A 25,056-nucleotide genomic window follows, 5' to 3' on the forward strand; every position below is an offset into this window, starting at 1 on the left:
TATCCAGTAACCATTGCTTAAACAATGCTTAAGATGTTTAAGCAATACTTGCTTAATGAAAATATATTTCTTGTTGTTAGTGATGCCTCCTCTTAATATGTGTTTATCAGACCATCACTGAATTTAATGGTTATAGACCAATGGCATTCTGTAACTGTCAGAATGTGCTTATTACTTTCTGGTATTATATATCAGTGAGCTATCTCACACTAAGGATGTTCCACCCCAGGGGAAAAAAAAAAGAAAGAAAAAAAGAAAAAAAAACCTCAAGATAACCTGGCTATGCACATACATGACAACATCCTCCATGAACTTATAACATGAGACCACTTAATCAGACTACATGTTTGTGTGTGTTACCATATGTGAGAGACAAAGAAGTAGAAAATACATATAAAAAACTACACCATGTGGCATTCAGCTCTGTTCTTTGGGTACAAATCCAACTGAGCAGTGCCAGCAGGAATAAAGTTGCTTCCTGGAAAGAAAAGCCTCAGTGTCATGACTCTCTGTGCGAGAATCCTGCTACAAGGAAATTAGTGTAGTGATCAAAGTTTTACATTTTAATTTTGAAAATAGAGTATTGATTATCTACTGTGATACATGTTATTATTTGCCTCATCTTCTTACATCTGAGTGAATTTTAAGTTATGGGTTATAAATTCAAGAGTCATTAATATTCATTTCACATGTTTTGCATATGATCCACTTCTCTGTGTCAATTCTAATTTTACTCAGATGAAGACTTATCTCCTCACTGAATACATGTTACTTTAAACTCACTCAACTGTAATATTCTTTCTTCAGAAGGATTTTTGGTGTGTGTGTGTGTGTGTGTGTGTGTGTGTGTGTGTTTGCTTGTGTATTTTATGTATTGATATGTGATATTCAGGACTCATTATCAAGCATTTCCATCACATCTTTCAAGTCCTTCACCCTTTTACCCAGAATCACAGTTGATTTGTCTTATTCTTGTCTCTGCTGCTCATGTCATCTTATCAGAGATTTTGAAAGCTTTTTTGGTGTCTAATCTAATAATAGCGACCTTTACTTCATTCCAACTTTTTTTGGTGTTCCTCATTTGCCTTTATTTGAAATTAGCTTGGTTCATTAATGGCTTTTTTTTTTATTATTTACTCCTATAGTATGGTATGAGTATTATTACTATTACTGCTCTTATTATTAACTGCTACTTCCCACTGGAATGTAAATTTCATGAGGGTAGGGATTTTGACAGCTATACAGTGAAGTTTAGGATAGAAGAGTCATTTAATACGTACTTGCTGAATGGAGACTGAGATACAATTATAGTAGCAATTGCAATGTCTATCATTTATCTAACTAAAAAAAATTAGAAAATGGCACTTCTGAGAAAGTGAATGTCAGAATACACAGTTCAGTTTCTTTTAAAAAATTGTTTTTAATGTTTATTTTTGAGAGACAGAGAGAGTGTATGAGCAGGGGAGGGGCAGAGAGAGAGACACACACACAGAATCCGAAGAAGGCTCCAGGCTCTGAGCTGTCAGCCCAGAGTCTGATGCGGGGCTCGAACCCACCAACTGTGAGATCATGACCTGAGCCGAAGTCGGATGTTTAGCTGACTGAGCCATCCAGGCACCCTCACAGTTCAGTTTCTAATCCTAAGAGATGAGAGACCAATTCACAGAGTTTTTATCCATTTCTTTCCCTTTTTGTGGGTATGGAAGATGATGAGGGGAAAATAAACTAATGTTCTGTCTTCCTAAGCTTTAAAAATTAATTGTGATTTACCCTTCCACATACAGCTTGTATAAAGGAGAGCCAAGGGAGAGTTTCTGGAAAAATTGGTAGACCATACACAAAGCGTATCCTTTACAATTCCACTTCCTATTTTATGATTTACATGTAACAAAAGGTTTCTTTCTCAATAGATGCCCAATAAGTAATAGTGAATATGTGTTGAACACTTGCTAAATATAATACCTGAACATTTTACATTTATTATCTCAGTTAAACACAACAACAACCTTATGAAGTAGTTGTGTTATCATCATTGCACAATGAGGCAAACGAGGCTTAGAGGCATTCATTTAGTATCCTGTTAAAGTCCCTGTAACAGGGACTTTACAGTGCTAGTAACTAACCATTGGTGACATTAGACTTTAAAGCAGTCTGATTCTTGAACCCAAAGTCTTCTTACCTGCTACACTAGAATCAATGAATTTGAGAATGAACAAATCTCTGAAAAGGCAATACTGAGTTTCTTTAATTTCTTTATGTCTCCGTTTATAGCATGGAACTAAAGCTATTAACCTTTAGTAAATGGTAATTGACTGACTGACTAAAAACAAATGGTGAATTCATGACCAGGAAAAGCAGAAGAATTAGCTGAATCAGTGGTTCTCTGAACATCATAATTTTTAGAATCATTGGAATAATAAAAGAAAAGAAAGAAAAGGGGCACCTGAGTGGCTCAGTTGGTTAAGCATCCAACTTTGGCTCAAGTCATGATCTCATAGTTCGTGAGACCCACATCAGTCTCGCTGCTGTCAGCACAGAGCCTGCTTCCAATCCTCTGTCCCCCTCTCTTTCTGTCCCTTACCCATCTCTCTGTCTCTGTCAAAATTAAATAATAAAACATTAAATAAATAAATTATATATATTTAGAAAGGCCTCCTTATTTATTTTCTTTTAAATTTTTAAGGTTTATTTATTTTTGAGACAGAGAGAGACATAGCATGAACAGGGGAGGGTCAGAGAGAGAGGGAGACACAGAATCCAAAGCAGGCTCCAGTCTCTGAGCTGTCCGCACAAAGCCGGTCGCGGGGCTCGAACTCACGGACCGTGAGATCATGACCTGAGCTGAAGTCGGACACTTAACCGACAGAGCCACCCAGGCGCCCCGAGGCCTCCTTATTTTAAACAAAACAAAACAAAACAAAACAAAAACCACACATTCTTAGGCACCACCCCTGAATAGTCTCATTCTGTTATTCAGGGGTGTGGTTCAGAAATTTGCAGTTTTAAATGAATCCCCTCAAACCTTTCCTATGCTTAGGCAGGTCTGATGCTACCGATTTATTATTTCTTAAATTTTTTTTTTAAGTTTAGTGCAACTGGGGGAAGGGCAGAGAACAAGGGAGAGAGAAAATATCAAGCAGTTCTGTGCTGCCAGTGCAGAGCCTAATGTGGGGCTTGAAAACGTGAAATCCTGACCTGAGCCAAAACTAAGAGTTGGACGCTTAACCGACTGAGCCACCTAGGTGCCCCATCAAACCCCTGATTTAGTCACACTCAACTCTTGTCACAGTAAACTCATCTATATCATCTCTTCCCTTTGTACAATCAGTCTCATCATGGCCTTTGCTCTACTTACGTCCTTTCTGGAATGCAGAATGAAGCATGGTTCTCTCCCCACCAAGCCCAGGAAAACATGAAGACCCTTCAGTGGGCATGTCCAAACCCTCTATTGAGGCTGCGTCATACTATGGACAGACTTCAGTGTGGATGACATTTTACTACTTTCTGGCCATGCGGCCCTTGTGCAAAGGGGTGTTTCCATTCTGAGTCTAACTTTATTAGGGGTATTGGAATAAAAATAGTCACCTGTATAGGTGATGTGAGGATAAATGACAAATATGAGTACTTGATCTGACCTAAATTAATGCCTCTTCCCTTTGCTCTCTGACCCTCTATGTTTTACTGTGCTCCAGCAAACTAATATGAGGTCACAAGTAAGAATGCATTTTAGGAGCTGAAACCAAACTGAAGAATATAGAAAGCTGTCATCCATATGCTCACATCCCTTGGAAAGTGGTCCACAGACTCTCAGAAATGAAGAAACAAGATTTATAAAGTATTTCTCTGGTATACAGTTCTCTACTTCTGGTCATCCATACCCCTGACAAATCACCTCCATCAGGACCCCTCGACTAGACTGACTGATCTTCAGAGTAGAACGATCCTATTCTCTGCCATTAGCAAAACCTGGAGTTGAACCTCAAGCATGCTTTTATTAAGTGATCTTTTTTGAGATCCAGTTTCCTTATCTATAAGATGGTGTTTTAATATCAAGTATAAGTCAAACTTATTGACTTCTACTGCATGTTAAATGACATAATGCACAAACCTGACAAAGAAGGTACTTATTAATAACTTTAAAAGTTACAAAGTTCTCATAATCAGGGAAATACAAATCAAAACCACTTCACACTGGTCAGAGTGGCTAAAATTAACAACTCAGGAAACTACAAATGCTGGCAAGGATGTGAGGAAATGGGAACCCTCTCGCACTGTTGGTGGGACTGCAAACTGGTGCAGCCACTCTGGAAAATAGTGTGAAGGCCCCTCAAAAAATTAAAAATAGAACTACCCTATGACCCAGCAATAGCACTACTAGGAATTTATCCAAGGGATACAAGAATGCTGACGCATAGGGGCACGTGTACCCCAATGTTTATAGCAATACTTTCAACAATAGCCAAATTATGGAAAGAGCCTAAATGACTATCAACTGATGAATGGATAAAGATGTGGTTTATATGTACAATGGAATACTACTTGGCAATGAGAAAGAATGAAATCATGCCATTTGCAGCAATGTGGATGGAACTGGAAGGTATTATGCTGAGTGAAATAAGTTAGTCAGAGAAGGACAGATATCATATGTTTTCACTCATATGTGGATCTGGAGAAACTTAACAGAAGACTGTGGGGAAAGGAAAGGGGAAAAATAGTTACAAACAGAGAGGGAGGGAGGCAAACTGTAAGAGACTCTTAAATACAGAGAATAAACTGAGGGTTGATGGGAGAAAGGGCAAGGGAGAGGGGAAAATGGGTGATGGGCATTGAGAAGGGCACTTGTTGGGATGAACATTGGGCACTGAGGAGGGCAACTGTTGGGATGGGTATTGTATGTAAGTGATGAATCTACTCCAAAAACCAAGAACACACTTTAAACCCTGTATGTTAGCCAATTTGACAATAAGGTATATTAAAAAAAAAAGTTACTGAGTTTTTACTATTCATTGGTACAACTCAAGACCCAAAGAAATCACTAGGCAAGATAAGCCTGGTCACAGCCATACCTGGGACTTAATTTTCAGATTGAATTGCTCTTCTCAAATTTAAGAGTGTCGGGGCGCCTGGGTGGCGCAGTCTGTTAAGCGTCCGACTTCAGCCAGGTCACGATCTCGCGGTCCGTGAGTTCGAGCCCCGCGTCAGGCTCTGGGCTGATGGCTCAGAGCCTGGAGCCTGTTTCCGATTCTGTGTCTCCCTCTCTCTCTGCCCCTCCCCCATTCATGCTCTGTCTCTCTCTGTCCCAAAAATGAATAAACGTTGAAAAAAAATTTAAATAAATTAAAAAAAAAAAATTTAAGAGTGTTAAGAGAGAGAGACTATCAAGAGAGACACTGTAATAAATGGTCAACGATGAATTCTACTGCCCTGAAAAGAGGGTGGCCTACAAAGGGGGGTCCCTTGCAGAGACACGAAGTTAGATATTCCTGACAGCATAAGGTGGGTGAGGAAAAAATGCAGGCCGATGACCTAGTGCTTGGTGAGGGATGGCATGACCAGTAGCAGGGGCGGTCAGGGAGTGGGAGGCGATCGGTCTCATCCGGCTTTTTTAGGCCACAGTGAAGTGGTGGATTTTATTATGTGTTTGATGGAAGCCATTTAAGAGTTTATGAGTTCACTTTGGCTCATAGAACTGTTTGGAAGGGAGCAGGAGCGAGGATAGGGAGGGAGGTAAGTTTGGAGACTACTTCAGTGGTCTGTGAGGGAAAAGATGGTGGCTCAGATGAAGTGTCTCATCAGCTGCCTCTCCATTGTTCTCCCTGCACTTTACTCCTCCCACGGTTTTACTCAGTTATCCTCTCTGGGAACCTGCCAAAACTCCTACCTCTAAGATCTGACCACAGATAAGGAGAGCCTGTGCCTGGCATTTTAACCTCTTGCCAGATCACTGATCATTGGTAAGTGTCTGTCCTCTCCTCCTCGCTTCTGGTTGCCTTGGGTTGAACTCCTTGTGCTTCCTTAAGGAACAATCTGACAACATGTTATACAGAGCCATGTGGGAGTTTAGAGCAGAAAGTGTTCCTTTTATCTCATGATACCTGTGCACTTGAGGGGACATGGATATCCTCCAACAATGTTGCCATCTAAAACGCTGGAAAAAAAAACAAACCAAAAAAACAAAGATTCCACCATGGAGAAATTGCAGGTTAGTTGAGAGATGAGAATAAATGCTTCAGGGGCAAGGGAGGGAGAAGAAAAAGGAGGAAGAGAGAGGGGCGGAATAACATAGAGTTTGACTGGTAGGTGGGTGCAATTCTAGCATGCTGTTAGGATTGTGTCTCTTGAACTCAAATGTGCATGTGAATACCCTGGGTTCTCATGGGAAAGCAGGTTCTATGTCAGCAGATATGGGACAGGGCAGAGATGTTCCATTACTTACAAGCTCTCTCATGCTATAAATGCCCTTGGTCTGTGGAGCACCCTGAGTAAGGAGGCCCTTGTGCACATGTCTAAGCAGGCCCTCATTCAGCAGGGTTGTGCTTCAGGTCCTCTCTCACACAGGTGTCCTGTGAAGAGAGCTCCGCAGGGTGCAGTGATAATGGGAGAGCAGAGGTACACTGGTGCAATGACAATTGTTGTTTCATCCATCATCAATGTATGTTTTATTGTAGTGGAAGTTGAAACAGGTGCAGAAATATAACATGGGCTTTGGTTACACAGTTTTTAGGAAAATGAAATTCTCCAGTTACTCTCTCCCCTCCAGTCAGTGAGGTGAGTAGCAGTTCAGAGCGGGGAAAAAAAATCAATTGGAGAAGGGTACAGATTTCTTCAGATTTTTTTCTTATAATATGCAAAGGAAAAACTTTAACAAGAGTTGGTAGTGGAGAAGAGATATTACTAGTGAAAATAAAATAGTAATTTAAATTTAAGTTTCTATATCAGGTGAAGGTTAAAGATATTAAAAGTTAAAGGATTACTGTTTGACAATAATCTTAGAGCTAGCTCCCAACTCTTTCAATCCTAAAGTTCTCAGTCACAAATTTAGCCCTGTCCTTCTGAATTAATCCTGGATTCTTTATCAGCCCTATTACTTGGTTCATATATAGTCACCTGGATAGAACTTCAAGAACGCCCTTTTTTTGGTTGTTATTTTTATATGCAGAAATGTGTGCCAAAAAGAAGAAAATGTTAGAAATAAATTCCCATGGTAGGTGTGGTTTCTTAAAGCAAGAAACAATGAGATTATATATATATAATATATGAAGCTCTCTAGAGTTTGGGAAAAGAGACATATCCATATTTATAGTTCATCCATGTGGCTCACAGTTCGGTTTACTGAATCTTAGAAGATTATCAAATCTGTGGCTTACCAAGGAGGACGACAGCTGGAAAACTCCCCCAACATACTTCAGAAAAACTAAAGAGAACCTTCATTGTGTCATCCAAAGCTTAGTGGTTTTCAAGGATGTTAAGTTTGTTATTGATTCCCTGGCAGTCTGCTGGGTAGTGGTTTTAAGTGTTTGATCTCTGAATCTCCGATTTTCATTGAAAAAACTTAATTACCCTTGTTTTTTAAACTATCTTCCCAGCTAGCATAGTTACCTGTGGAAATTGGAACGACGTGGGTGATATTTGTTGGATAACCTGTCTCTGAGTCATAGACATTCTACTTTGGGACATCAGCCCACAGGTCTCCTCTGTCCTCCACAGGGTCCTTCTGTGGCTTTTGCATTCTGTTTGAGGTCCAATTATGTTCTCCTTTGAAGTGGCTCGTCAATCTTCACCACGTTGTGAGTTGACTTACTACTCTGTTGTGTGTTCATGGCCCTGAGAGTCATTGCTATTTCAGTGATTTTGTACCTGTCATCTTCTCAGATCAGGGGATCACCTCTCCCCACTGCTTCTATTGCTACCACTGCTGCTCCGGCTAAAGTCTAGGCTCTTCTTCTCCTGACCAGCTTAATGACTCATTTTTCAAGTTCCCCAAATGGGGTATCTATACATTCTTCATTTCCTACACATCCTCAGTGTGACAACTATAACATTTCATGTCACTATCATAAACAGTGTTTTTTTTTTTTTCCAATTCTCTGCCTTGCATAGAACTGTGACCATGTCTCTCACAACCTAGTTGTAGAAGAGCAAGGCCTTTGCTGGGTTCCTTGGACTTTCCCTGCCTCCACCCTACATTGGGCTGCCTCACCTCTGGCCTTTGTCACTCTAGCTTTTGGTTTCCTCTTTTGTCTGGTATATCGAGTTAGCTCATTCTGATGAACACAAGTAGTAACAATTTTAAAATTGCACTTTGTCTAAAACTTCTGGCTATTCAGTAAGGGTTCCTAATTCCCTCTCTGCCCTATTACCAGAACCAGAAATCTCTGAGGGTTTTTTTTTTCTTTTTTAATATTCAAAGTATTGTTTTGCCCAGTGATGTGAAGTCTCAAGCATGAATGTGGAAAGGCGATCTATTTAAAAGCCAGGACCTTGGGGCGCTTGGGTGGCACAGTCGGTTAAGCGTCCGACTTCAGCCAGGTCACGATCTCGCGGTCCGGGAGTTCGAGCCCCGCGTCGGGCTCTGGGCTGATGGCTCAGAGCCTGGAGCCTGTTTCCGATTCTGTGTCTCCCTCTCTCTCTGCCCCTCCCCCGTTCATGCTCTGTCTTTCTCTGTCTTAAAAATAAATAAACGTTAAAAAAAAAAAAAAAAGCCAGGACCTTTACATGAAACATTCCAGAAAAAGATAAGAAAAGGAGTCTAACTTTGGACTTTTCTTATCAAAGGAACATTCCTTACAGCTTGGCTTCCCATGTAAATGGGAACTTGTCAGGCCAAGAAAAATGATTAATATGCCCAAGAATATAATTTCTTATTATATGTTACAACATTGGCCTCTCCTAATAAATAATTTAGGCTCAAATTGCCAGTGAGTATCCCAAGGCTGATATACATTACGTCAGTGAAGAAATACTTTGCGGTAAAGCAGAAGTTCAAAGAGAACCATGGTGAAACTGTGCAAGGTATAATGGTTGGTTTTGAAGATCTCTGTGAAAGCACCCTGCATGACACCAGCCCCAGCCTGGCAGCCAAAGGTAGAGAGTTACTAAAATGCTTTGCCTTCTGTGGCAGTGAAGGACTTTTGATCACCGTGCAGTCTCTCTAGGCCATTATTTGGAAAAATCAGCAGCTAGAGGAAATGAAAATGTAGAGTTTTTGAGAGTCATGCCCACTGAATTGCTATCAGGAAGAGAGGGATATTGGTTTTCTTTTACAACATTAAAAAAAATTCATAGTTGCCAAAATGTGACCTGAATCTAGGCAGGCTTGTGTATTTACATCTGTGTACGTGTGTGTGAGGGTAGAGGATCAAAGCATATGTTATTTATCACCCTATACCATTCTTATATGTGTGTGTATATATATGTGTATGTATACATGACACACAGTTGTTGGTGCTGCATCCTTTAGAGCACTGAATCCCTCCTTTTCGTTACATAGCTACTCTTTTTACATTAGCTTAGATTTAGATTAGACTCCCAAATCCCTGAACTATACAATTTATATTTATTTATTCATTTCAGTTTCAAGTTTTTACTTAAATTCTAGTTAGTTAACACATAGTGTCACATTAGTTTCTGGTGTAGAATTTGGTGATTCATCACTTACATATAACACCCAGTGTTTATCACAAGTGCCCTCCTTAATGCCCATCACCCAATTAACCCATCCCCCACCCACCTCCCTCCAGCAACCCTCAGTTTTTTTCCCTATAGTTAAGAGTCCGTTTGATGGTTTGCCTCTCTCTCTCTCTCTCTCTCTCTCTCTCTCTCTCTCTCTCTTTTTGCCCTCTGTTTATCTGTTTCATTTCTTAAATTCCACATATGGTATTTGTCTTTCTCTGACTGGCTTATTGCACTCAGCATAATACACTTTAGCTCCATTCATGTTGTTGCAAATGTCAAGATTTCATTCTTTTTGATGGCTAGGTAATATTCCATTGTGTATATGTACCACAGTTTATCCATTCACCAGTCAATAGACATTTGGGATCTTCCCATAATTTGACTATTGTTAACACTACTATAAATATCAGGGTGCATGTGTCACTTCAAATCAGTATTTTTGTATCCTTTGGATCAACACCTACTAGTGTAGTTGCTGGATCATAGGGTAGTTCTGGTTTTAACTTTTTGAGGAATCTCCATACTGTTTTCCAGAGTAGCTGCACCAGTTTGCATTTCCACCAAAAGTACAAGAGGGCTCCTCTTTGTCTGCATCCTCACCAATACCTGTTGTTTCCTCTGTTGTTAATTTTAGCCATTCTGACAAGTGTGACGTGATATCTCATCATGGTTTTGATTTGCATTTCCCTGAGGATGAGTGATGTTGAGCATCTTTACATGTGTCTGTGAGACATCTGGATGCCTTCTTTGGAAAAATGTTTATTCATGTCTTCTGCCCATTTCTTAACTAGATTATTTGTGTTTTTTTTTGGGGGGGGGTGCAGTGTTGAGTTTCATAAGTTCTTTATAGATTTTGGAACCTAACCCTTTATCAGACATGTCATTTGCAAATTTTTTCTCCCATTCTGTCAGTTGCCTTTTAGTTTTATTGGTTGTTTCCTTTGCTGTGCAGAAGCTTTCATCTTGATGAGGTCTCAATAATTCATGTTTGCTTTTGTTTCCCTTGCCTCTGATAAAGTTTCTAGTAAGAAGTCACTATGACCGAGGTCAAGAGGTTACTGCCACTGTTCCTCTAGGATTTTGATAGTTTCCTGTCTCACTTTTAGGTATTTCATCCATTTTGAATATATTTTTGTGTATAAAAATGTAAGAAAGTGGTCCAGTTTCATTCTTCTGCATGTCAGTGTCCAGCTTTCCCATCACTATTTGTTGAATATCCAACGGATATTCTTTCCTGCTTGGTCAGAGAGTAGTTAGCCATATAGTTGTGTGTCCATTTCTAGGTTTTCTATCCTGAACTACATAATTTAGAAAAGAAGTGTAGTTATTTCCTTAGAAGTGATTTTTTAAATGGAATCACAAATCTGAAAAAGACAAAACTATGGACACAATTAAGGATAACATTAAAAACAAATCAGAGTCATAAATAGGTGAACATAAGAGGATGCTTAGAGAGGAAACCCTCCCCACTACAGGTTAGGAAAAATGAGATTCAACGTGATGAGAAAACTTACCTAAGGAACCTGAATCAGTTACATATTGTTACTGGTAAAAAAAAAAAAAAAAAGACAGAATTCAGGATCATTTGACAGAAAAATCAATGCATCTCCGGAAATACTCATTTAACAGCTATTTATTGAACATATACCAGAGAATTTTCAAGGAAGTGGTGGTATATTAGGGCACATATTAAGAAGTATAAATCATGAATCACAATAAAACATTCAAGTAAAAAATTACTTAAACACTTTTATTTATGTACAGTACTTAAACAGTTCAGGAGAGGCATGTCTGGTAACACAACCAATTTGGAGGCATATCTCTTAGATTAAAAAATGTTACTAAGAAGTAGCTCTCCTACAAAGTATCACATACAGTACTCCCAAAATCAGTTTCACTTACATTTAGCAGGGTAGTACAAATAATACTCAGGTCACTAGTGGACATGATATTTCTGAAGTATGCTGAAGAAAATGTCCAATTAGTACAAATTAGTCTACCGATAATAAAGCAATAATAAAGAAAAAGAACAGGTAAATTGAATTTTTTCTATCTGTAAGCTATCACCATGGAGAAGTATATGGTGCTAAAAATTATATCTAAAATTTTCTCCAACTAGGTAGTGTCCAGCAAGAGTAGAATATAAATAAATGTTGCTGAGTGATAGTTATGGTATTAATCTAATGATCCTTTGATGTCTAGAGTATTATAATTCAAGATACAAAGTAATTATTTCTACAATTCAGCAGTATAAATATTCAGATAAACATTTCTACATTACCTCATGGAATTCTGACCTTATGGAACAATGTTATTTAAAAAAAAAGAGAAAAAAAAACATTGCATCATAGGAAATTTCTTAGTAGAAAAGAATTAAAATACTTTCCCTCTTAGGTTGCTTAGGAGGCTCAGTCAGTTGAGCATCCCACTCTTGATTGCCACACAAAGTCATGATCCCAGGGTCATGAGATCGAGTGCCATGTCAGGCTTCACGCTGAGTGGAGCCTGCTTAAGATTCTCTCTCTCTTCCTCTGCCACTCTCCCCCACTCATGTGCTCTCTCTCTCTCTAAAATAAAAAAAAAATAAGATAAAAAACATTCCTTTTCATATCACATGTTGTTAAAATGAAGGGACAGAAAGTTCTCACCTCTCAGGGCTTACTAAGTATGGGAAAAGTTCAATTCTTAGTGTTATCTTCAAAGAGCTAGTAGTCAGAAAGAATACTGTACTTTCACAAAAACAATAGTATTTTTCTAGAAATAACAGTCCAGACATCCATTGTGTCTTGATTAAATGAAGTCATAATATGTATCACTATGTATGAATATATGTATACATTATAACTTAAATATGTCAGGGTAGAGTAGCCTATACAGTTGTAAGCACAAAGGTGTATGTTACAATAATAACCTCCTGTTACACTAAATGCCACCTTCTCACTAAATGCCCCACAGCAGCACAATTTCTGGAAATACAAAAGCCACCCTCTCCTCAGTGAGGATCTCTAGGGCAAATAATATGATCTTCAGGGTGGCCAGGGGAGCCCTCATTTTTGCTACCACACAGTCGTTCCTTTCAATGTCTTTATCTTTCCTAGGCTCACCCTGATATTCCCCAAGTTATCCCATGTGTGTATCATCTGCAAAGTCATGGGCTCTGCTTTTGAAAAGTGAAATTTTCTGATACCTAAACTTCTCTAACATCGCCCTTTTAGATAAAACTAATCCTGCTAGATTTCATGGTGGACCTTGGAGATAGGTGTTCTGAGCAGTTGGTCAGGTTCATTCATCAACTCACTGAACTGCCCTGCAGCTCTGCATTGCTTGTGGCATTCCAGTTCCTTCTCCAACAAAATTAAAGATTCCTTCAATCTGACATATTCTTTAGGAGCTGCCGACTAAGCTGGCCAAACATAGTCCTAAATTGTTGGAACAAGAATTGTTATTACTGAGCTTCCTTGTGGGATTTCATTTGATTAAATGATTGCATGGATAAGAGGGAAGCTGTTCTCAAAAACCTTAATATTTATCCCTCTTCAGTGCCATGAATAGTATTTCATTGCCCTACTGAGGGAACTGTTTGGTTTTGTTTTTTTTGTTTTTTTTTTTTGTTTTCCTGAGGGAACTACTACTAAAGTGTGTCATCTCAAATTGTCACCTCATAGGAATTGGTTAAATGCATATGAAAAATCAGTAAGTAAGCCAAGATTGGAAGGGTTCACATTTGAAAGAGAGAAAACATGCATTTGCTTTTAAGAAAGATTTAAAACTACATACGGAGATTTTTGGTGTGGAAGAAAGCATCTATGAAGATAACCACGATTTTCATAGTAAAACTGGCAATAAAGTCCTATACATATATTTAGAAAGGAAACAGAGCAACTCAGATAAGTAGCATGAATATCTGGTTGGCAACATGTCCATAATGGGATTATAAGCACAATTAGAGTCTGATCCTCTGTTTAATTAATACATTCATCCATCTGAAATTCAAAGAAAGTGGGAAATAAATAGAATACAAACTAAATTATTTTTATTTATTTAAACAGGGGTACTGAGGATTTAAAAGGGAATACTTCTATTAAATGTTGCAAACGTTTTCTTTCTACCCACTCTTGCGTCGGTAAGATGAATCTCTGTTTCAGACTTCGATGCTCAATAGTACTTCTGTTTTCCAGAGTTCATATGCAGCACTGATTTCTCCATTTAATGCAGTATCCGTAATCATACTCATCATCATTACAAAATGTTTTACATATTCCTTTCAATTTTTTTGCATCTTTCAAATCTATACATTGACTCAAAGTTACTTCTGGATGCAATCAAGAAAGACATCTAAAGTCATCAACCTCCTTCTGCACAGCAAAGGAAACAACCAACAAAACTAAAAGGCAACCAACGGAATGGGAAAAGATATTCGCAAATGACATATCAGACAAAGGGCTAGTATCCAAAATCTATAAAGAGCTCACCAAACTCCACACCCGAAAAACAAATAACCCAGTGAAGAAATGGGCAGAAAACATGAATAGACACTTCTCTAAAGAAGACATCCGGATGGCCAACAGGCACATGAAAAGATGTTCAGCGTCGCTCCTTATCAGGGAAATACAAATCAAAACCACACTCAGGTATCACCTCACGCCAGTCAGAGTGGCCAAAATGAACCAATCAGGAGACTATAGATGCTGGAGAGGATGTGGAGAAACGGGAACCCTCTTGCACTGTTGGTGGGAATGCAAATTGGTGCAGCCGCTCTGGAAAGCAGTGTGGAGGTTCCTCAGAAAATTAAAAATAGACCTACCCTATGACCCAGCAATAGCACTGCTAGGAATTTATCCAAGGGATACAGGAGTACTGATGCATAGGGGCACTTGTACCCCAATGTTCATAGCAGCACTCTCAACAATAGCCAAATTATGGAAAGAGCCTAAATGTGCATCAACTGATGAATGGATAAAGAAATTGTGGTTTATATACACAATGGAATACTACGTGGCAATGAGAAAAAATGAAATATGGCCCTTTGTAGCAACATGGATGTAACTGGAGAGTGTGATGCTAAGTGAAATAAGCCATACAGAGAAAGACAGATACCATATGGTTTCACTCTTATGTGGATCCTGAGAAACGTAACAGGAACCCATGGGGGAGGGGGAGGAAAAAAGAAAAAAAAAAAAAAAAGAGGTTAGAGTGGGAGAGAGCCAAAGCATAAGAGACTGTTAAAAACTGAGAACAAACTGAGGGTTGATGGGGGTGGGAGGGAGGAGAGGGTGGGTGATGGGTATTGAGGAGGGCACCTTTTGGGATGAGCACTGGGTGTTGTATGGAAACCAATTGGACAATAAATTTCATATAATAAAAAAAAATAAATAAATAAAAAATAAAGTCATCAACCTCATTTTTCACTTGGGAGTCTTGTTACCTAGGGAAGACAAAAAATCTGTTTTGGTCATGAGATCATGCATGTGGGAGATGGAGAGTCTGGTATGCCAGGTAGTGTTATAGCACAATTTAGCAGTTGTTGCAGAAAGAGACTGAGCTACAAACATCTTACTGTCCTTATCTTTCAGCCCATATCAGTACTCACCTTCCTATCTTTTTTTCTTATTTTATTAACACCAGATTTGCTCTCCCATGCTTTCATTAAGATGAGGTTTGTAGTTCTTTAAAAACTTATCATTTTTATTTTCATGTTTTTTTTTTCAATTTTTTAAGCTTACTCTGACTGCCTCTTCACAGTATCGTTTGTTCAATGCTTTCTTCTCCATTCCAGATCTTACTCTTAATTGAAATCTTCTTTCGTTATATTAGAGCAAATGAATATATCCCTTTCACCAGTCTATAGTAATAATGAATGAATAACATAACTAAGTACTTAATTATATGTATTTTTCTTAAACATGTGTCATGATATTTTTATTCTTGTGGCCAATATGTCAACCACATGTGACAGTTATGACTTCTTCTGATTCTTTGTTATCTCCTACCCAGTATATCCTGATAATTGTAATACAGTAGACATGGAGATACTTACTGATAATTTATTGAGGAAACAACACCATATTAGATGTGCACACAGGAACACAGTTTTGATACACATTTAGTATTTAGTAAAAAGAGAATCCTCATGTTAATCTTCTAGTTTGCTGTGTCATCTAAGACAATGCAAAGAAGGATATCCTGAGATTCCAAACTCACAGCTTTGGGTTCACACATTAAACTATAGTAAATGGAAGCAAATATTTTAGTTACTTAAGATTTTATTTTTCTTAATGATTCTATTGTACTGCAACTAATGCCTTTAGAAAAAAGAGACTTGTGTGTCAGGCTTATTTCTGCCCCTCCCCCCCCAATTTTATCATAGTATTTACTTATCTTGGATAAGTCTTTCCACCTATCTGCATGATGGAATATAATAAACATGGCTATTGCAAATATATTTTGAATATTAAATTTTCCACGTGTGTGTCAGGAAAAACAAAGCAAAATAATTTTATTAAAATTAAAGAATAAACTGAATAGAATTTAGATTAACATTATATAATGTTAACTCATAGAACCTAATTGTCTGCATAAAACCAAAATGAAATTCAGAATGGTGTTTCATTTCTCTGGGGCAGGTGTTTGAGTACCTAGTATTCTCTAAGCATTTAGTTGGGAATTAGTCAGAAAGCTCAAATGTAGCAAATGTAGAAAATACTTCAAATGGACTAACTTTATTGTTGTCAATAAAGTTAGTAGAAAAGGAAAGGAAGTTACGTGTAAAATGCAAGAGATTGTCAGGAAGGTTTTGACATGTGAATATATGTATTTCCTTTGGGAATGGGAAGCTAATTTATGATGACAGAACCCCTGGTCACCAGTAAATTTTGGTGAAATCTAAAGTTCCTTCAGACCCATATTTGATATAACTAAAAGTAGAGAAGTACATATGCATGGTTGCATTTTACTTTTTTTTTAAACTTTTGCTGGGATAGGTACTTTTTAAGCTAATCAACATTCCTGACACCCTAATATCTTGTCAACCCACAACATCCATGTTGACTTTTAAGATATGTTAAATTCAGAAGAGAGAAATATGGATTTATAGTGATCATTAGTAACATGAAAATATACTACTGTTGTTTTTACTTTCTTATTATTTTAAAGAATATAAATGTTTTAAATCATGAAAACACCTATAGAAGTGCATGATCTGGAAATAAAAGGTTTGCATTACAAAATTGCTTCCATACTTCTTACTTATTTGCAAATAATATGTCATTTTAGAGTCACAGCTCTGTGAGGTGAACATTATAAAAGAAAATAACACAACCTCATCGTGTTGTTGTGAAAATTGGATATGTAATATGTTATAAACTGTACAGTGCCATACAAATATTATCCATGAGTGCATAGCTATGTGAGGTGACTTAAACTCACTGATAACCACATAAAAATAAAAATGAATGACTGTTCGGAGGAAGGATGCATAGCATCTTTTTTATCTATAAATATCTCTGCACATTTTAATATCACTGGAGAAATGAGTCTATGATGACTAATTTTCCTGATAAGAGACATATGTAAACACTAGTTGGAGGATGGATAAGGGCTATATATTTTGGACAGGTTTCTGATAATCTGGGCAAGAGTGGAGTGCTACAAATATGGTGTACGTCTATTGTGGACCCCAGCCCCATAACAAATCCTGCATACACATGGATAGAGAAATCTCTGTTGGGAACCAGTGGTTAAAAGCTCAATGGCCTCCCCACAGTTTGTTAAATGTTATTTTTCCCATGCTCTGGGGCGGGGTGGGTGTTCTTCCTCCTGGGTGAAATATCTGGCATATATCTCCCCATATCCTAGCAAATAACTTCTCTGCAGATGACTTCTCTGTTTACTTCATGATGCAAATAGCAAGGCTGAGTTGAAAGTAGGAAGGGGAGTGTCTTATGTTTTGGCTCCCTCCCTTTCTAACCATTTCTTTTCCTTCCCCTCCCCCATGGTCTTCTGCTAAGTTTCTCAGGATCCACATAGCAGTGAAAACATATGGAATCTGTCCTTCTCTGTATGACTTATTTCACCAATTTGACAATGAATTTCATATTAAAAAAAAAATGAGACACAGACCTCTGGACATTGGTGTTTGAGGATGTGATGCTGTAACTGTAAAAAAAAAAAAAAAAAAAAAAAAAAAAAAAAAAAAAAAAAAAGAAAGTAGGAAAGGGAAACATTAAAAAAAAAAAGAGAGAGAGAGAGAGAAAAAGAAATAAGGAGGCACCTGGGTGGCTCAGGTCATGATCTCACAGCTCAAAGGCTGGTGAGTTCAAACCCTGCATTGGGCTCTTTGCTGACAGCCAGAGCCTGGAGCCTGTTTCAAATTCTGTGTTTCAAATTCCCTCTCTCTGTGCCCCTTCCCTGCTCATGCTCTGTCTCCCTCTCTCCTCAAAAATAAATAAACAAAATTTAAAAAAAAGAAGTAGGAAGAGGTATTTTGGATGATGTCTACTCTTACTGGGTCCAAGTTAAAATCAAGGTAGGAGCAAGGCCATAGTCAGAAGTTTCTAAAATATGTTTGAAACAGTATGCTCTTTCAGAATCAGATAGTACATTTCAATCCTATATGCTGTATTTATTAGCTGTGATAGATTGGGCAAAGGATTTTGTCCACTGGATCTTGATTTCCTCATAAAATTGAGGTGTTTTTAAATAGAATTTTAAAAAAATATAATGAGATAAAATATGTAAACTTCTCTTATAATGTTAAAAGATGAATAAACTTTCAAAAATCAGCTTATTCTGATACTTGTTTTTATTTTCCATTTGGATTTACATTTTAAAGTGACCCCAGATGAAACAGTGTTATTAACATACATGCCCCTGGTATAGTGTAAACACAGTGCTTTTTTTTTAATTTTTAATTTTTTACTTTTTATTTATTTACTTTGAGAGAGAGAGAGAGGGAGGGAGGGGCAGAGTGAGAGGGAGAGAGAATCCCAATGAGGCTCCATGCTACCAGCAGGGAGCCCGATGAGGGGCTCCAGCTCATGAACTGTGAGATCATGACCTGAGCTGAAACCAAGAGTCAAGAAGCTTAGCCGACTGAGCCACTCAGGCTCCAAAACCTCTAGTCTTCAATCTATGTTAGGTCAGGTCCACTGTGTGCCTTGTTCACCGATTTATTACAGTATGTAGTAAAATGCTTGAAACATACATACTCAATAAGTGTGTAAATAACTGACAAAATGATTGAGTGAATAGTATGATATCAGATATAGATATTTAATTGGTGTTCTATACTGAAAGATTCTCTGGACTTTATCGCAATCTCTCCATCCGTTATTTCCTATGTCAACTGAGCAAATGACCTAACCCTTGTACTAATTTCTTCAACTGTAAAATGTATTTAATGTCTACTTCAGAAGGTTGTGTGGCATATGAGATAACAGATATAGGCATATTCTGTAGCCCTACAAGTAGTATAACTTTTATTGTCATTGGTATGAGTTGCTTATAAGTTTGTGTCAGCTTTCAGAGGAAACCTTTATTAATTCACTGATTTTCTTTACTTTTGCTATTAAATGAAGAAAATACCTTCTCTCGTGATTCATACCACACACCTTTAAGTAGGCAGCTATTCGCACTCGGCCCCGTGCTAGATGCAGATGCAAAAAATGAATAAAATAATTAAGCTCCTTGCCCCCAAAAGTAAACCAGTGTTCGTTGGGAAATGATGACATAAAAATGGTACAATATCACTTGTAAAGACAATCCTAAGGAATTAACAAAAATCTTCTCCAAGCATAAAATTAAAAGCTGTAAACTGCAAAAGTATATTTTACTATTACTACCACCACAGCCATTAGGAAAACCCATGCTTTGTTAAGCGTTCATTAAATTTTAGGCTCTTTACTAAATAAGTTGTGTGCATTATCTGATTTAATGCTCTACTCACTTTGGGATAGGTATGATCATTCTCATTTCACCCATAAGAACAATTGAAGTAAAGAACTTTGCACAGAGTTTCACAGGGAGTAAAAGGGGTGGGAGAGGCTTCAAAGTTAGTTATGTTGGACTCCAAACAAGCGTATGTTCAATCATTTCACGGAAGATGTGACTTTTAGTTGCACCTTGAGAAGCCAATAGCATATTTTTGAGGAATTAGGGGAAGCACTTAGAATATATGTATTCTAAACGTGGATGTTGTGAGATATATGTAGAATGGTGTGACTTTTAGCATGACTGGAGTGATATGGACATGGACTTCAGAAAACGCAGGGAAGGAAAAACTGGGCACAGGTGGCAAAAGACCTCCACAGCTGATGAGTTGAATATTCTGATGAGCAGAATTCTCATGAATTCCATATTCTCTATGGAAACGTTAAGCACCATCCTCCCTTTAAGGAAGGGATTGGAGAAAATTTTGTAGCAGAGAGGCTGGGTGAACATTGTTAGAATATTCTAAATAAGAAATAATGAGAAAGATAATTAAGTTCATGGGGTTTCAAATAAAGGGGGAGATATTTGTGAATCTGAAGCAGCCCAACGAAGTAACTTTTGGATTTGGGGCAAAATACCAGGAAGTAGAGCAGTAACAAGTGTGTTAGCCCTTAATCCTGTGCAGTTGATAATAACAATCAATGAAGCAGAAAATAAAAAGAGGAGGACAGACTTTAGCTTTTGTGAGTAAGATGAGCTCTGTTTTGGACATATTGGGATTAAACAAAAATTGGAGGCCAGTCAGATAAGTTCCATAACTATAAATAAAAAAACCTTTTGATTTGCGAAGGAGATTCGAGAAAAATATTTGTTGATAGCAGAAGTCATTGCACTGAACAAGATAATCTCAGGGAAACATATAAAATAAGAAGAAAAGGGATTCAGGGACACAGCAGTAGAGGCCCCTGAATTTAAGAGACCATCAAAAAGCACCTGGGTGGCTCAGTTGATTCAGCGTCCAACTCTTCATTTCGGCTCAGGTCATGATCTCACAGTTCGTGAATTCAAGCCCTGACTCAGGCTCTGGTGCCTGCCTGGGATTCTCTCTCTTTCTTTCTCCTGCTCTCTCTCTCTCTCTCTCTCTCTCTCTCTCTCTCTCTCTCTCCAAATAAATAACTAAACTTTTTTAAAAAAGGGATTTATATAAAAAAATGAGACTGCCAAATAATTGTCAAACATTGTCAGAACAGTGAACAACTCTAGCAGTAGGCAGAAGTCCACAAGACAAAGAATTAAAATACCACTTTGGGTTTGCTTTTAGGAAAACATCGATAACATTAGCAAGAAGATTTTCATTTAATTGACATGGGTGAATGTATTGGGGAAAAAGAGTATATAAAAGGTGATAAAAGGAGATTATGAGTTGAGGCTGGTTTTCAAAAAGTTTGGTGAAGATAGGAATAAAGCAGATTAGAAAGTAGCTGTCTGCGTAGCCCAGTCAGTTGAGTGACTTGATTTCAGCTCCATGGTTTGTGAGATCAAGCCCACATGAGGCTTGGCACTGATATCAAGGATCTTGCTTGAGATTCTCTCTCTCTCTCTCTCTCTCTCTCTCTCTCTCTCTCTCTGCTTCTTCCCCACTCCCACTCTCTCTCTCTCTCAAAATAAATAAGTAAACATTTTTTTTAAAAGCAAATAAAAGAAAGTAGCTTAAAGGCAAAAATCTCTCATAAAATGTGACTTTAACTGCCCAGAACCCTACCATTACTCATTGTTTTTATTGTTAGCACCCTGAAGTGAGCTACCATAGTGTATTACTTATATTATGTTAATATCTCCTAACTCACGAAAGTGCTTCAGAGAGGTTTTTTTTTAAATAAAATTTAAATCATGTTTTTCCTCAGGTGAAAGCCCACTGGATTTCTCTCATAATTTAGAAGACAGTATCCTTTCTAGTTCCTAAAAAACTCTGGGTAATCGTCCAACACACTTCCTCCCTGACGAGCTCATCCAGGACTCTCCTCCCAACCCACTTTTCTCCAGCTACCTTCATTAGCATTCCCCACAAACTCGTGGGTGACCCCATGATGCTTCTTGGCCTCTGTCATTTTTTTTTTTTACTTAAATGTCGCCTTCTCAATAAGAGCCTCCTGAAAAATCCTATTTCAAATTTCATTTTTTGGGGTCCCTGAACTCTGATTTATCATCTTCTAGCATAAAATGCTTATTTATTATGTTTACTGCTTGTATTTGTCTCCACTTCTGGAATATGAGCTCCACAAAGATAGGAAATAGTGCCTGTTTTGTTTGTTGATGTGTCCTAATCATATTACATTATGGCTATACATAGTAGGTTCTCAAAGAATATTCATTGAATTGGTAAATAAATGAGAGAGGGGGGCATGGAATGCAGTGTCTAATGTATTGTCAGTGTTATGAATTGACATTGCTTTTCTTGGGGGCACATCCCATGTCTTACTCATTTTGAACTCTATCAGTTTGAATAATTACTTAAAACTCAGTTTGTTATTGGTAACTATTAGTTTCTTAAAACAGGAGCTGTAGGGGTGCCTTGGTGGCCTAGTCAGTTAAGCATTTGGCTCTTGATTTCCACTCAAATCATGATCTTACAGTTCCTGGGATTAAGCCCCATGTCAGGCTCTGTGCTGACAGCACAAAGCCTGCTGGGGATCCTCTCTCTCCCTCACTCTCTGCCCTTTCTCCACCCATTCTCTCTCTCTCTCTCTCTCTCTCTCTCTCTCTCTCTCAAAATAAATGAATAAACTTTTTTTTAAAAAAGGCAAGAGCTGTGATTTTATTTTATCTTCAAATCCAAAGCCCATAATATCATACCTGGGAAGAAGCAAGCCATTATTAGTCAAGTGTCTGAATAAATAAATTACTATTTGGAATTGCATTTCATTCTTGCCCAAGGATATGAAGGTGAAATAAATCCTGAAATGGGGTGGGTATGAATGCATGGTATCTTCCTCTCTAATCCCGTGCTGGGATTTCAGAGTGATAGACCTCATTTCAACAGAATGCTTTTAACTGATTCAGGTGTGTATTGAGCTATGACTACAACAAAAATACCCAACACCTGATGGTGCCTCCTTCATCAGGGCCACTGCTAATCCAGACTCAAAGAAAACTAAAAGTGAAGGGAAATACACTCTGGACCAAAGGACAGAAAAATGTAAAACTTCCAGCTCTAGATCTAACCACAGTTGAGCCACAAACAACTCAATACTTAGAAACATTGACCTTCTGTCGCCCGCATAGTTGGAAATCCACACATAACTTCTGACTCCCCCAAAATTTAACTATGTATAGCCTACGGTTGACGAGAAGCCTTATGGAGAATATAGTCAATTAACATATATTATGTAGGTTATATGTTTTATACGGTGCATTCTTACAATAAAGTAAGCTAGAGAAAATGCTATTGAAAAAATTATGAAAAAGAGAAAATACTTTTGTAATACTATATTGTATTTATCTAAAAAAATCCACATAGAAGTGGATCCATGTACTCCAAACCCCTGTTGTTCAAAGGTCAACTGCAGTTTAATTTAAGATTATCTATCTGTATTGTCAATTAACCCAATGAAAATTAAAATGCATGAGCAAGAAAGTTTCCAGAAATCTTCCCATGTGTATTTACCTTTTATTCTTTATTTGTTGTTGTTGTTAACAAACTCTGAGGTCAGTATGAATAATTAGTGACATATCTTTCTTTTTAAGGGAGTTGGATGCAGAACTTTGTCAAAAGGGTTTCTACAATGTTTAGTCAAAATCATGCACAACAAACAGTTAAAAGATTTCTGTAGGTAAAAATATTAATTTCCTAATTGATGCCCATAGGTTTACATTTCTCCTTCATGTTTGTCACATTCGTTCCTTGGGCTGAAAAGAGGCTGGTGGCTTGAATGTACACTGGACCGCAGGAAAGACCAGCTCAGAAATATAGATGGTTTTGTTTTTCTTCGTCAAGCACTGAAGGATAGAGGGTCTACCAGTATAGACTAGTTCATATGCGGAGATGTCTTGGGTGTCTTCCAGGAAACCTCTTATCGCCTGCCGCTTCTTGATGGCCAATAAAAACTCAATTCTTATTTGTTCCATATTAATAGTATACTAAGCTTCTCGATTCTACATTACAGATCTTAATATAATGATTGTGTCTGGTTAGGTAAGATGTAACTTGAGCTTTCATTTTAAGAATTTAATTTTACTAATCTTCTCAACATATATTCATTATTCAAAAGTTGGGCTATGTTTTTTCTGGGCCACTAATATATCATCTCTAGTGCATATGTAATAACATGAAAATTTCAAATAGTTTTCATAAGACACAGAAAATGTGCTACCTGGAAACAGTACTGATTTTGGTTGTTGTTTCCACTTTTAATTTTGAAATTTCTGTGAGAATGAGTATGTAATGATAAGATGGTTGTTCTAGTCTGGAGTGATTTTGCCTCCAGAAGGGATACTGACAATGTAGGTAGACATTTTTGTCACAATTAGGGGAAAGGGAGCTATTGGTATCTGGTGGGTAAAGGCTAGGGATACTAAGAAACATCCTATTGCTAAAGATACAATGAAGAGGAGATCTGGACAACACAGAATTGTCTGGATCAAAATAACAATAATTCTCAGGTTGAAAACCCTGTTCAAATAAATACTGTAAAAATACCTTTGAAGATATTTATACTACAAAGGAACACACTTGAGAAGTCAAAGTGTATTTCAGGTTATTAAAATATGTGAAAGATAATGCATGTGAGACTCCAACATATGCTTAGTAATTGCTTCATAATAGGAAGTCGTATTTTTATTAAAATAAAACATGAAAAAGTAAACAGTCCCTTATGATGGAAGTAAATCCAAAAACTTTATCTAAATAGATAAAAATTATTTCTCTGTTTATGTTACCATAATAGATAATGCATCTCAAATCTACATTTAGAAGATGTAATGCGATGCCATAATAAAAACATCAATAGGGGCTCCTGGGTGGCTCGGTCGGTTAAGCATTCCGCTCAGGTCAAGATCTCCCAGTTCATGAGACTGAGCCTGACATTGGCCTCAGTGCTGGCAGTGTGGAGCCTGCTTAGGATTCTCCCTCTCCTTCCCTTCTGCCCCTCTCCACTTGTGCTCTCTCTCTCTCTCTAAAAATACATAAATAAGCATTAATAAAAAAAATCAGTAGAGGTGACAGATGGTGACTATACTCGTGGCAAGCATTTTGTAATATATAGAATTATCGAATCACTATATTGTACACCTGAAACTAATATAATACTGTATGTCAACTATACTTCAACAAGAAAGAAAGAAAGAAAGAAAGAAAGAAAGAAAGAGAAAGAAAGAAGAAAGAAAGGAGGGAGGGAGGGAGGGAGGAAGGAAGGAAGGAGGAAAATATCCAGATAGAATGAGCCTGTAATTCTTTAA

The 25,056-nt window shown here is 37.7% G+C and overlaps 1 pseudogene; it reads right to left on the bottom strand.

Annotated features, from left to right (window-relative positions):
• Nucleotides 1-13,734: 13,734 nt before the first annotated feature.
• On the bottom strand, nt 13,735-14,010 carry LOC123609734 (annotated as a pseudogene).
• Nucleotides 14,011-25,056: the final 11,046 nt, after the last annotated feature.

The sequence above is a fragment of the Leopardus geoffroyi genome, chromosome B2, assembly GCF_018350155.1.
Source record: "Leopardus geoffroyi isolate Oge1 chromosome B2, O.geoffroyi_Oge1_pat1.0, whole genome shotgun sequence".
NCBI lineage: Eukaryota > Metazoa > Chordata > Mammalia > Carnivora > Felidae > Leopardus > Leopardus geoffroyi.